Consider the following 12,371-nt stretch of genomic DNA (forward strand, 5'->3'; position numbering starts at 1 on the left):
CGTACCGTAGCGGCCGCCGCGGCGGGAAGCCCGCCGCACGCTGCTGGGCTGCCGGCGACCGGCGCGTCTGCCCGCCGGAGCGCTTCCCCCCGAGCTCTCGCTGCCGGGGGGACGGCGAGCCGAGCCCGCGGCGCTGCGCTGCCGCCGAGAGTTTGCCCCCTCAGCGGCGGCGGGATGGCGGCGCAGCCCCCCCCTTCCCGCCCCCCCCTTCCCGCCCTGTGGGGCCCGGGCGGGGCGGGGCGCGGGGGAGGTAACGGTCGGGCGCGAGGGTCGGGGAAGGCGGGCGGGGGGGAGCGGCCTCTCCTCGGGGCGGCTGAGGGGGGCGGCGGGGCGCCTCTCCCGGCGCTCGGTGTGCGGGGTATGGCCGTGCGGGGGGGAGAAGCGAAGAGACGATTAAACTAAGTGACCTTGTAAGATCTATTTCTCACACCCCACCCCCCCCTCCCCGCCGTTTTTTCCCCCCTTCTCTCGCCTCCGTCGTGCCATTTCGCATCAACTTTAATACATTTCGCGTTTCCCTCGGCTGCGTCATGTGTCGGGCGATCTCCGGAGGGAGCCGCGGCCGGCAGCCCGCAGCGGGAGCGGAGGCAGCCGCTCGGGTTTCCGAAACACACGAGCCTCGTCCCGTGTGTGTGTGTGTGTGTCCCGCCATCGGCCCGACACCCCCGGGTGCCCCCGCTCTACCTCCCCGGGAACTCACCGGTCCTGAGGCGGGAGCGGCGGGGGCGGGGGGAGCGCGCCTGGCAACTGCCGGGAACAGTTTAATCGGGCAGGTTATTTGTATTCTTTACCAATGTTTATGAGTTGCCCTGTACGTCACCGCACAAGGGGCTGCTGTGTTGGTGCTATACAGGATTATTTATTGGGGCATGTGTGGCGGGCTGCACCTGGGGGTTGGCTCCTCGCTGCCTTTTACATTGCCCTGTGAATTGTCAATTCATTGCCCTGCAAAGGAGCGGGGGTGGGGGGTGGTGGTGGGGGGAATCTTCTGGACTGACTCTGTCACCAGTAAAATCGGGGCTGCTGCTAGAGGAGGAGGATTGGATCTTTGCTGAGATGCAATCAGCTGCATTCAGTGCATCGCAGTTTGGAGAGTAAACCAGTGATTAAAAACAGGGATGTCTTTCACGGCAGTTGAGGGAGCGTGCCAGGCAAAATGTAACTCTTGTCAACTGCGTCAGGTAAAAAAAAAAAAACCCAAAACCAACAAACAAAAACCAACCATGTTGCAAGAAAAGGGGTGTAATACAAATCTGACTGTAACTGTGTGAAAATAACCAGATTGGGCCTGTCCTTGTGGATGGGGAGAAGCGATGCTTAACATGTTATCCAGCTTGCCCTCCAGGTGTATAAAACATTTCCCTCTTCTCAGTTTTTCACACAATTATTTCTTCACCTCCTGATTAAAACTACAATCAAAAACGCTTAGGTACTCTGTATGCCACACTTCAGGAGCGTGCTGTTTCAGGAGGCACCTTTGCTGGGCACTATTTGATTAAAAAAATATAACCAAGGAGTGGGACATAAAGAACCTGTAACCCTCAGACAGGAGTGAGAGGAAATAATTTCCACTGCCTTTTTCTCCTAAGGTAAGGGCGGATGGAGAAGAAGAAGAGTAAATATTTTCTAGGGGAAGACTGTGCTGAATTAGTGACTGTATGTGACAGAATATCAAATTCATTTGGTCCACCTTACAGTGCTACTTCATAAATGTTGTTTTCTCAGTTTCTGTCATTTATTTTGGCACAACTGGCAGACGCAGTTACCATATTAGACACATTTCTTGTTGGCAGCTATATACCTGCATTTGAAAGTAGTTTTTCCTGTTGGCTTGCTTTGCTTCCCCAATCTGTGCTGTGAAGTGGCTCAATGGATTTGTTAGGTTTCTCTGATTTTCAGTTTGTGGGCAATGGGATATGTGGGTTTTTCGTCAGCTGTGTACATAAATAAGATCTTTGTTCTGAGGAGTCAAAGAACTTCTGGATTGTAACTACGGATGGTTCCTGTTAGTGAAACTGAAGTTAGTTAAGTTTAAAGACAAGGTGACAGAGTCAAGTTGACGTGTGTCCTGTATGGAAGTGTGCCTTTCTGGCATGATCTGTGAAGTCTCGCTTAAGGAATCCGTCCTGAGTATTGATGAAGCATCAGCTGAAGGAAGAGGACATAGAATAATGCTTCTCAGCTTGCGTGTGGAATAACATTAACAGCAAGCAGCCCCTTCAGAAGAGAGGCAGACAAGAAGTAAAAGAGCCCAGTGTCAACTGCTTGCTGTGAAAGGGGAGCGATGGAGGTGGAAGAGGGAGTAATAACATGTTGAGCTGAGAAGCGGTTTGTCAGCCGAGTTCGGGTATGATATTAGTCTTCTCTGCCTTCTCCAGCGTTTGCTGTGAAAATAGTAGGATCTCTGGCTTGTGCACTGTAATGATTCTGGAGTACTTAAACAATGTCCAAGGGGGTTAAACTGTTACGTATGTTTACAGTCAGCCTCACGTTTTTGGTTCACTTTGTTTTTTTTCCAATTCAGGAATTTAGTCTCCCTTAGACAAAATTTAGCGGTGGGAGGGCAGTTTATATTTAGAATAACTCAAGTACATCATCTGAGCTGTTTTTATGCAACCTGAAAAGTTCTTTATTGTTAAGAGTTATCCAGTGAAAAACTGTAATATTAAAAATAGTTTTGTTGGATTCATAGTATATAGATAAGGGTTAAGATTATCCTGGAATTGTAGCTGCTGTAGCCCCCTGCTGTGTGATAATGCAAATGGCATCTAATGCCTTACTGTGCTCTGCTTCTGAGAAGGCACTGGATAGTGCTGTATGTGGTAGCAAATGATCTACTTTCAGTTCTCTGCCAACACCAGGCAAATCTTCTCAACATGGTTTCTTCAGACACTTCAAATGCTTGCAACCTGTCTAATGAAAATAACGTAGGGACACTTTAATTTGTCTGAAACTGTGATCACTGATGCAACAAATCAGTGAAGACAGATAATTGCTTACAGGTGAGACTTTTTTTTATAAACCCAGCTCTATTATAAACAGAATTAAAAAAAAATATGCAAATGGCTATTGCTCAGATCATCTAAGCTCATTTAAGACAAGGTTGTCATGCATTACTCAATATCTTGTGTATCTAGATTCTGTTTTGAATTTTCAGTACAATTTATGTTAGCGAAATCTTGGCAACCCAATGCTATATGTGTAGGGATTGTCTGGACAGCCAAGTGTTGTTACACTGGTATGGTGTATAGCAGGTCAAGACCATGTAATTCTCTTAAGTTCTGTGAGGGTATAGACAATGACAGAACAGAGGATAATAATTTTGATATAATCTTTATTTGGAATGTTTTATACGTAGGTTGAAACATAAAATACATCATTTACTTGATAGTGGCTGTCTTCATACAACTTCTGTCATCTAACCAAGGCTTGGTAGACTTACAAGGTGTTTAGTTCTCAGGATAGTTCATATTTTCTGATTTTTTTTTCCTTGATTTCTTAATTTATTGATAGTCACAGCAGTTCATGTTCAGTTTCAGAACGTGAAGTAAAGAAACAATCCAGATTCCCTTTGACAATGTTACACAACTTCCCTGAGGATACATCAATAGGAAACACTCACCATTCATCTTCATAATGTTTATCATTCTTACTCAAAATATTTATGAAGCTTCTATCGTCAACAGTAAACAGTTTTGAAGTTTCTCACTGAAGAAGTAACTCGACAGAAATGTTGAGCGAGGGAAGCACCTCCATTGAAACAAATATATTTTTCTTGTCTATTGTTAGTTATTTGTTTATTTTAGAGGAGTGAAACAGCAGATTTCCCCCTGCTTTTAAATTTACTTAATTGCGGGTTGCAATTTCATTTTAATGTACTTTAAATGTTTTTAAGCTATAGTTTTTTGTTGGTGGGAACCAAGGATTCTACAAAAAAACCCAATGAGCTTTCCCATCACTCTGGCCTGATCGTACTATTGACAAAATGTGTTGAATGTGATTACCCTTATTGTTCCCACCAAAAAATTAGTCTTTTAATATTGTTCTGTGTAAAGATTGGATTTTGAGTGGGTTTTTCTTTTTTAACTTATGCCAGATTGGATGGAACTTTGAGCAGCCTGATGGCCCTGCCTGTGGCAGCGGGGCCGGAACTAGATGATCTTTAGGGTCTCTTCCAACCCAAACCATTCTATGATTCTGCATCACAAATGATGATTAAGTAACAGATAACAACTGTATGTTTGGTAAGGACAATGACATTTGGATGTTGCCAAGAGAACAGCAATATAACCAGAGTGTGGTTGACTTGTGTTAGAACTATTATTCCCTCTTTGTCTAACATTTTAGAAGTAAAAATAGAAGATGCTGTCATTGTCCTCTTAATGCCTTCTCCAAGAGAAAGAAGGAATACTTCAGTTCTGTTTTAAAACATGAACCTAATGGCAGACTAATTCTGCTAGGCACTCTCAAAACAATGGAAGGTTTTCACTGGAAAGAATGCCACTGCCCTGCTTCTCAAAATGCACATTCCAAAACATGTAGAATGGTAAAACTATTAGACATAGCTTAGATGTGTCTCCTCTGGGATTGCATCAATATTAAGGATGTTCTTAATGAACATATCCCTTCTTCCCGAGGAGTTTTTGAGGCGTGTTTGAAAGGAAGAAAGGCAAATAACAAATACCAGTGGCAAGGAGTAAATTGTAAAATCATGATTTCTCTCAGAAATCTGCCCTTGAACAACTTACCTTTCTACATGGTGAAAATATTTTGAAAATAGAGTAATTTAAAAAATGAATGTGGGTGTCTTTGCAATGGTTTTCAATGTTGTGAGTTTTGCTTGTGGTTTGTTGGTTTTTTTTTAATTTTGTTTTTTCTGTGGACCTATTTCATGAACTTTTCCCTTCATTTTATAAATGTAGATTAAAGAAAAAATCCAATTTTTTTACATTTTCTCTTATGTTAATGCACAATAAGTTCAGGATGTGTGCTTTAAATGGCAATACATAGGGCACTATTATAATAGCATTTTAAGGGGGGAGAGGAAGAAGCAGAGAACATTTATTCCAGTGACAAGACAGAGTGCTAACACTGGAGGCTGTTTATTGCATGTTCCAGTGTGCTCTCTTAATACTGATGTTTTGTGTGTAGGACTTTCTAACATCGGGAACTTGGCAAAAAGGATTTACTGAAAAATGTGGGTAGGTAATTTTGTTGTAGATGGCCTGGAAGACTCACTGTTTCTTCCTTTAACAATGTCTGTCTGCCTATCGTTCTGTCTCCTTTCCGTAACATTTGTAAATGTGAAAAATGAAATCATACTTGCAACCCTTCCCATCCTTTTATCTGCAAAATGGAGATACTGGGATCTGTGTAAGCCTTATTCAGGAGTGGTTTTGCTGTCTGACAAGTTTGGGATGTTGGAGGGAAAGACCATTCATTCCTAACCATGAGCTGAGTTGTGTTTACTGTTTTCTAGGTTATTCATATGGCTTTTGGAGAGTATGAATGTTTTTATAGCTTTCACATTTTAAAAAGCAGCAAATACATTTTAATATAAATTACTATTAAATTCATAAATGTAACTTTTTTCTATTTTATAATGCTCAATTTAGGATTCTTCTGTTTTTCTTTACATAGCTGTTAAAGATTATTAACTGTCTATAGGCAGCTGCTCTTCGGTTTCAGAAAAATAATTAGTGTATAGTCTGTTTGTCAGTTTGAATCCCTAAAGCTCCTTCAGAGCTGAAGGTTTCTCTGTGTAAGCTTTGTTCACATAGAGATATGTTATTGAACTCTCCAGCTTATTATTTGTTCTGTGAATGAAATTGGGCAAGGTTTAGGTTATTTGTAAAACAGTGCATGTCGTTGTATATGCAGTATAGCGGTTGTCTGCATAGCTTTAATATTCTCTCTGTCATCATCTTTCTGTAATCGGTTTGTTGACTACCTGTCTTTTGCTTTGTTGGATAGGAAGGATGGTGCAAGGGAGACTGTTTCCTTACGTTAGAGGTTAAAATATTTTGGTTATATTATAACCTTCTTTCATACTGTGGTATATATCAAACAATGAATCTAATCCTAGCAATTGAATTGCCAAATCTTAGCTTAAGTAATCAGAGTATGCTATTAAATACAAAAATAATTTGTGACCACGCAGGGGAATACAGTTACGCGTATCCAGATATTGTCAATATATAATGCATTGCATTATTACCACTTCTTTGGGCAGAATAGGCCAGCTGTACTGACCCATCTAAGCCTTAAAACTCTGGCTTTTTAAAGTTCAGCAGTGGAAACTCCACAACTGCGACTGACTGACAGCTCTGAAGAGAATAAGGCCAAGTTACTTCACAGTGGCACTTGTAGTAGGCACTTCGGTATTTTCCATTTGTTCTGATATTTATCCCAAACTGACCTACATCTGCTGGATTAACAGTGTAACTTGACCTGCTTTTATTCCTGCTATGCTATAAGGCAGGAAGGCTGTTCTGGTTGGTCCCTAACGAGGGGAAAAGCCATACTAGTTGAAGCAGAAACAATCAATTTTCTTTTAATTAAAAGATTGTACAAAATATGTTCCAGTGTCAAGCTCATTTTATATTTATCCCTTTCAGAGGCTTTTTTTCTTCTTCCTTGAGTGTTAATATGTTTGTGGGTTTTTTTATACATGAAGTTTAAATCTTGATTTGCTAGTTGGTGCATCATTGTGACAAAATTGGTGGATGTAAATTGAAGAACAGTGATTTGTACAGCTTATAAAGAGAAAGTAAAACTTTGAGATCTGAAAACACTTGTTGACACTCCAGGCCATCAACTGAATTTTTTTTTTTTTTTTTTAATCTCATCAAATATACAAAAATGTCAAACTGCAGCTGTTTGCAAATAGGTAAATAAATGCATTGACAAGATATACTACTTACTAAACTGATTACTAACCAATAATTAACAGTATCTGAAATCTGTGACAGGTCATAAAATGGTTTAACATAGTGGAATTTACTGTAGTATTTCTTTGACATGAATTCTTTTGTTAACATCTAGAATAATAGTAGTGAAAATAAGAGAAAGTCTTTTCTGTATCTTTGGAGGAAATGTTAAACTAATATTGCAATTTTTCATGAGTTTCAGTAACATGAAATATCTTGTTCGTTAGAGTAAGCATGACACTGCAGTTTCCTCTTAACTTTACCATTTTTTTAGCTTTTCCCTTGCACTTGCAGCTTTCTAAAAACTTTACTGATGTCTCCAGGCTTGTATAGTGTGGCATTGTAATACTATGAGAAATAGGTGAGATTTGGACTAATACGGAGGAGGAAGCTATATAACCATCTTGTTCAATGATAATTTTGGTTAATGAAGAATGGTATTTGTACAGTAAAAAGGGAATCCCTTCAATTTTAAATTAAAACCAATTGTAGCAAAATTAGCAACACCTGGATATCATCTGACAATTAACTAGGCTGTTACATACTAAAAGAGAGTGTGTCTCATCTTTTGGTGTAAAACCAACTTAGCAGTGAATCAGCTTTATAGGCTGTGTTTTCTCTAAAGGCTGGAGTCCTGAATCTAGCACGTTACGGTGGCAGGCTGTATTTTGACTGCTGCTTATGATCAGTATGATGTGTATGTGGACCTGAATAGTGTATAAGTTAAGTATGGGCTAGCACCTTGACTATTTGCCCAGCTTCTTCAGAACATACTCCTTGGATTATTTGGAATTTTTTTGTCAAGTACTTGGCATCTCTCTCCTCACTAAATTTAAGTTACAAACATTGGGTTACAAACTGGTGGCTAATGCTGCTTTTTGGTATGTGAAATGCAATGTACTGCCATTCTTAGACTGAGTCTCATTCACTTCTTGAAGAATGGTCCAGAGCTCACCTAATTTCAGTATTTTCCCCACAGAATAAGTTTGAGTTGTAGAATTGGTTCAGACTAAAAATAAAATGTTTTCTGCTTCCTAAGTCATCTTTGTTTTGCAAACTGATATAAATCATTATTGCTTTGCTGTGTTCTGAATGGTGAATTTAGGAGGTTGTTGGAAGGCACATAATCAATAAAAATATATGGGCCATTTGTTTTTATTTATGGTAGATAAAAACCTCAATGGCTTACAGACTTTATTTATGGGATAGTCACATACGTTTAACATGCGAGATTAATGTAATGTCAAAATAGCTTAGCATATAAGATTGTTTTAAGTGACTAAGCTTTTACATATTTTGAATAAGGATCACTAGATGGTATGTGCCATTTAAAGTAACGATTGTGGAATTTCCCAAACCATCTTTGGATTTTGAGGAAATGAAATGTATCAGACTTTGTATAGATTTGCTTTTGTCGGTTAGCAAAGCAGGTGATACTTACGTTCTACAAAACCAAGATTTTTTTTTTCTAATCTGATGCAAAATGGAGTATCAGGAAATCTGAATAGAAGGCATTTGAACATGTTCAACATGAACATTCTTCTTTTACTGTGACATCTAAAGTGCAGATGCATTTAATGTTCATTAGATTATGCCTGTTCTAAACTAAAATATGCTGTGAGTCTCAACAGGAAACCAGAATCCAGTAGTCTTTATCATTTCAAGTGAAAAAACCCCAAAACATTCAGTTTAATGATCTGTTAATATCATAGGCTTATGTCTTTTAATTGGTCATTAAAAACTCTTGTCATTTAAACTTCTTCCAGGAAGGAGATATCTTCAGAAAGAAATGTCAACATAGATGACTAGCTGGTCACAGATAAATGTGGCTTTGTCTCCCCACAGGCCTTGTCTGCCTAGGATGCTTGGGAGGAAAACAAGTTTGTTTCTTGTGCTTGCTGCTTCAAGACTTAATGTGGGGAAACAGCAATAGCCCTACTGTGAATGCATGAAGGGATCGCCACCCTTAAGACTGTGAGGATAAAGGTCTCAAATTTTGATTCTATATAATCTATTTATATTATTGTGTCAGCTTTGCAACAAGTGAGCTATGCCACGCCAACACCTAAGTGGCCCTTGTGGATGATGATCTTGAAAAAATTTAGTATGTCTACAAAAGTGGACTGACTATTCTGCATGTGTAGCTATGTGGTTATCAAAGTGAAGCACAGACAGCTGTGCTAGTAAAACTTGGTTAAGGTGTCGGCACAGTAGGAGTAGGTAGCTGCTTAGCTGCTGCTGTTGTGTCGTGGTAAACTTCTGGATTGTTCAAAGACACATTGTGTTCTCTAGCAGGGAAATCAACATGAAAACTTCCAGTCAGACTAACAGCTAAAACATCTGCCCCATTTCTGAAAGGTTTCTGCTATTTGCAGAGTAGAAAAGTAAATATGAAACAACTTGCATGACCTATAATTAGATTTTCAAACATGCTGAGGCTTTTGTGATGTTTGTACCATGAATGTATTTTTGCATCTAGAACGCATGTACTATAAAGTGTCAGACTGCTGTACAGGGAAATCAATACAAAACCAGTATTTTGGTTAAATTGGAGAAATGGTCCCACAAATAATAGGGACAGATGAGCAATCCATTCAGTGTTTGTGGTGCTTCAGAACAGGGTTTGTATTGTTGCAGATCCCTAGCATTCTTGCATATGCAAGCTTCCCCCTGCCACCCTGAATACACTTGTAAAGTATCTACATCAGATGCTTGTAATACCTGACAAACTTGTTAGTATTATTTCCTATGGAAATGTGGCAGATTTCATTGCAGAATACACATACATATGTGAATATAGATTACAAAAATAAATCAATGGATGATAATATTTGGAAACTTTTAAATAGAGAACTAGGTGGTGCTGTTCTTTCATCTTTGTAGCTTTGCTGAATTCTTAAGTATGGACTGAGAACACCAGGGTACTACTTTTCAAGAATGAATTTAACTCTCTTAAATGTTTGAAGAAGTTATTGTTTCTGATCTCATTGAGAATGCAAGTCTGAGAGCTAATAAGTGCACAATACAACACTTTATATTTTTATGTAGAATAGCTTTTGCATCCAACAAATGGTTTAGTTTTATCCAGCATGGTGTTATACTTCCTTTTATTCTCAGTTTGAATGACTTCAGAGTGAATCCTAATAATTTTTTTGACTCTTTTTCTTGGCTGTGTATTCAGGATTATTTGGTTAGATCAGTTTAGCATGATTAGATGCATGAACCTTTAATTCCCTTTCCATTGTTAGTTTCTTAAACATTTTGAAACCAATTTGCTAACAGCACAGAGATAATCCGTCGTAACTTGAAGAAATCTGTTGTAACTGTGTAGTAGCAGTATGTAAACCACAATTAATTAAACAAGGAAACAGATTTATCAAATTTTCTTCCATTAAAAAAAAAAATACAAAGTTTAATTACTGTCTTGTCTCAATGCCATTAATGCTGTAATGGAAAATAGTGAAGCTGGACTATAATGAACTGCCTGGGATCTAGATAGATTTGTCATATCAGTGTTCAATGTTGCAGCAGAATAATGTCTAATTAGAATCCAACTTCTGTATGTAGCACTTTGGTAGAGAATACCTCTCATTGATCACTGCTTAAACAGGAATGTCGAAAAAACAGATGGGAGATAAAGAAATAAGGGCAAAATGTACTTCTGTCCTGAAAAAGTGATGAAAATGTGCTCTAGCTAAGGCAAACTTACGAATGTGTTTGCTCTAAGTAGGTAATTGCTTATTCAAAGAAGAAGCTGTAGCTGTTAATAATCAGAAATGGCAGAGTGAGAAAACACTTTTCCTTGATGTTTCTCTCCCCTGTTCTTTCTAAAGTGCTGCAATGTAGAGAGGAAACTGAAGCAGAAAGTTTGTCGTGTACTTTTTAAGGTTAGAGGTTTTGTAAAATACACAAATAATACTCGTAAGATTGCAAATTAATATCCACCAGGGTTAAAAGCAGGGTTATGTTGATTTTTGTAAGATTTCAGTGTCACAGCTGTAGTTATTGTTATTCCAGTGTTTAAAAAGTACCAAAAGTTGTTTTGGTTTATTTTTGGAAACTGCAAGGAAACCCAAAACAACTGTAATTCAAAAAGAAATAACTTTAAGAATCTCTTTTCATTCCAGACAATCAAGTATTATTTGTACTAAAGCAGAAGCCACATTTGAATAGTGTGTGTTAATAGACTTGGTACAAACGTTTTGGCGTGCACCATTAAAACTAGTAATAAAACCTCGCTGCCATAGTTAATTCAGTGCTTAGCATTTGCTTGTTCCAGAATTATGTATCGGGGACAGCGGTTCAATTTGCACGGGTTAGCGGACTATTTACTTCTTTTAAAAGGGGTGCATGAAGAGATTGTGTTGCTAACTAATTGGTTACAAGCAGAAGATTTTTTGAAAGCATATTAGAAATTGAAAGTTTGGCTTGTGGATTAGCACATATTTGTGAATATTTGAAGTACTACATTTTTTCAGTATTTTCTTCTTTTTCAGGAAAGTGCTAGACCACTGAAACAGGTCCTCTGTGCAAGAGTCTTCCTAAAGAAGCATTTGACTGGAAAGAGAGATTTTGATTTAAAGTAGTTATTTGCTTTGAATCAGAAAAAAATGAAAAGAAATAAAACCAACAGTTCAATGTATTCTAGATGGGTCTGGGCTGCCTATCAGTAAATGGAAGACCACTTCGAAGTCTTGCTGCACTGGTCCACTCCTTTCTAAACACCTAAGTATGAAACATGTGAAGGAGTGAGGTGTTAGTCAGAGCTACGGGTGTTTTACTGAGAGTTTTTCCTAAGTTACGGTTGCTATTTTAGAATGTAATTTAAGCCAGTTGCGCTGAGTCTTACGATTTCTAAAACGTTTCCAAAATAATTTTTAGATAATGGATGTTAGTTGGTACTAGGATCTGAGGAAGAGAGGTTTATTTTTATTTCTAAACATAGCAAATAAGAAATAAATCTGAATTTTTATCATCTGTTCTGTGTAGATTCTGGGAAACTCAAAGATTCTGAAAGCATCAGTAAAACTCTTATTTGTCTTCTGAGTACATTAAAATAACTCTGGTTTAGGTTGTTTTGCTTATGGTTTGTTGTTTGGACTTTTTTCCCCCCCTTGTTTCCTGGGTATTACCAGATTACCAGTAAGGGGAGAGATCTGAACTAGGTACTGAGTTTTAGGTAACTTTTCTATTTGAAATTACTCAGGTTAGTACTGTAGGGTTTTTTCCCTTGGCTTACATTGCAATGAATAATTTATACATGAAGTGCAAGATAACACCATATATAAGGTTACTTTTCTAATTCAAAAAGAGAACACAATGCAAAGAATCTTTAAAATATTTTGCTTTTTTATTTGTGAGAATATTTTTCTTAAACGTTCTTTGATTTCCAAGGTCCCTTATGCTCTGTATTCCACTTCAGCTTTTAGTTCCTTTTAATCT

General features: G+C 38.6%; 1 protein-coding gene across 3 annotated transcripts in view; it reads left to right on the top strand.

Moving 5' to 3' along the window:
- The window catches only part of CADM2 (cell adhesion molecule 2), a 671,028-nt gene that overhangs the window by 1,337 nt on the left and 657,320 nt on the right, over positions 1-12,371 (top strand). The window lies entirely within an intron of this gene.

Source organism: Falco biarmicus, chromosome 2 (assembly GCF_023638135.1).
Source record: "Falco biarmicus isolate bFalBia1 chromosome 2, bFalBia1.pri, whole genome shotgun sequence".
In the NCBI taxonomy this organism is placed as follows: Eukaryota; Metazoa; Chordata; class Aves; order Falconiformes; family Falconidae; genus Falco; species Falco biarmicus.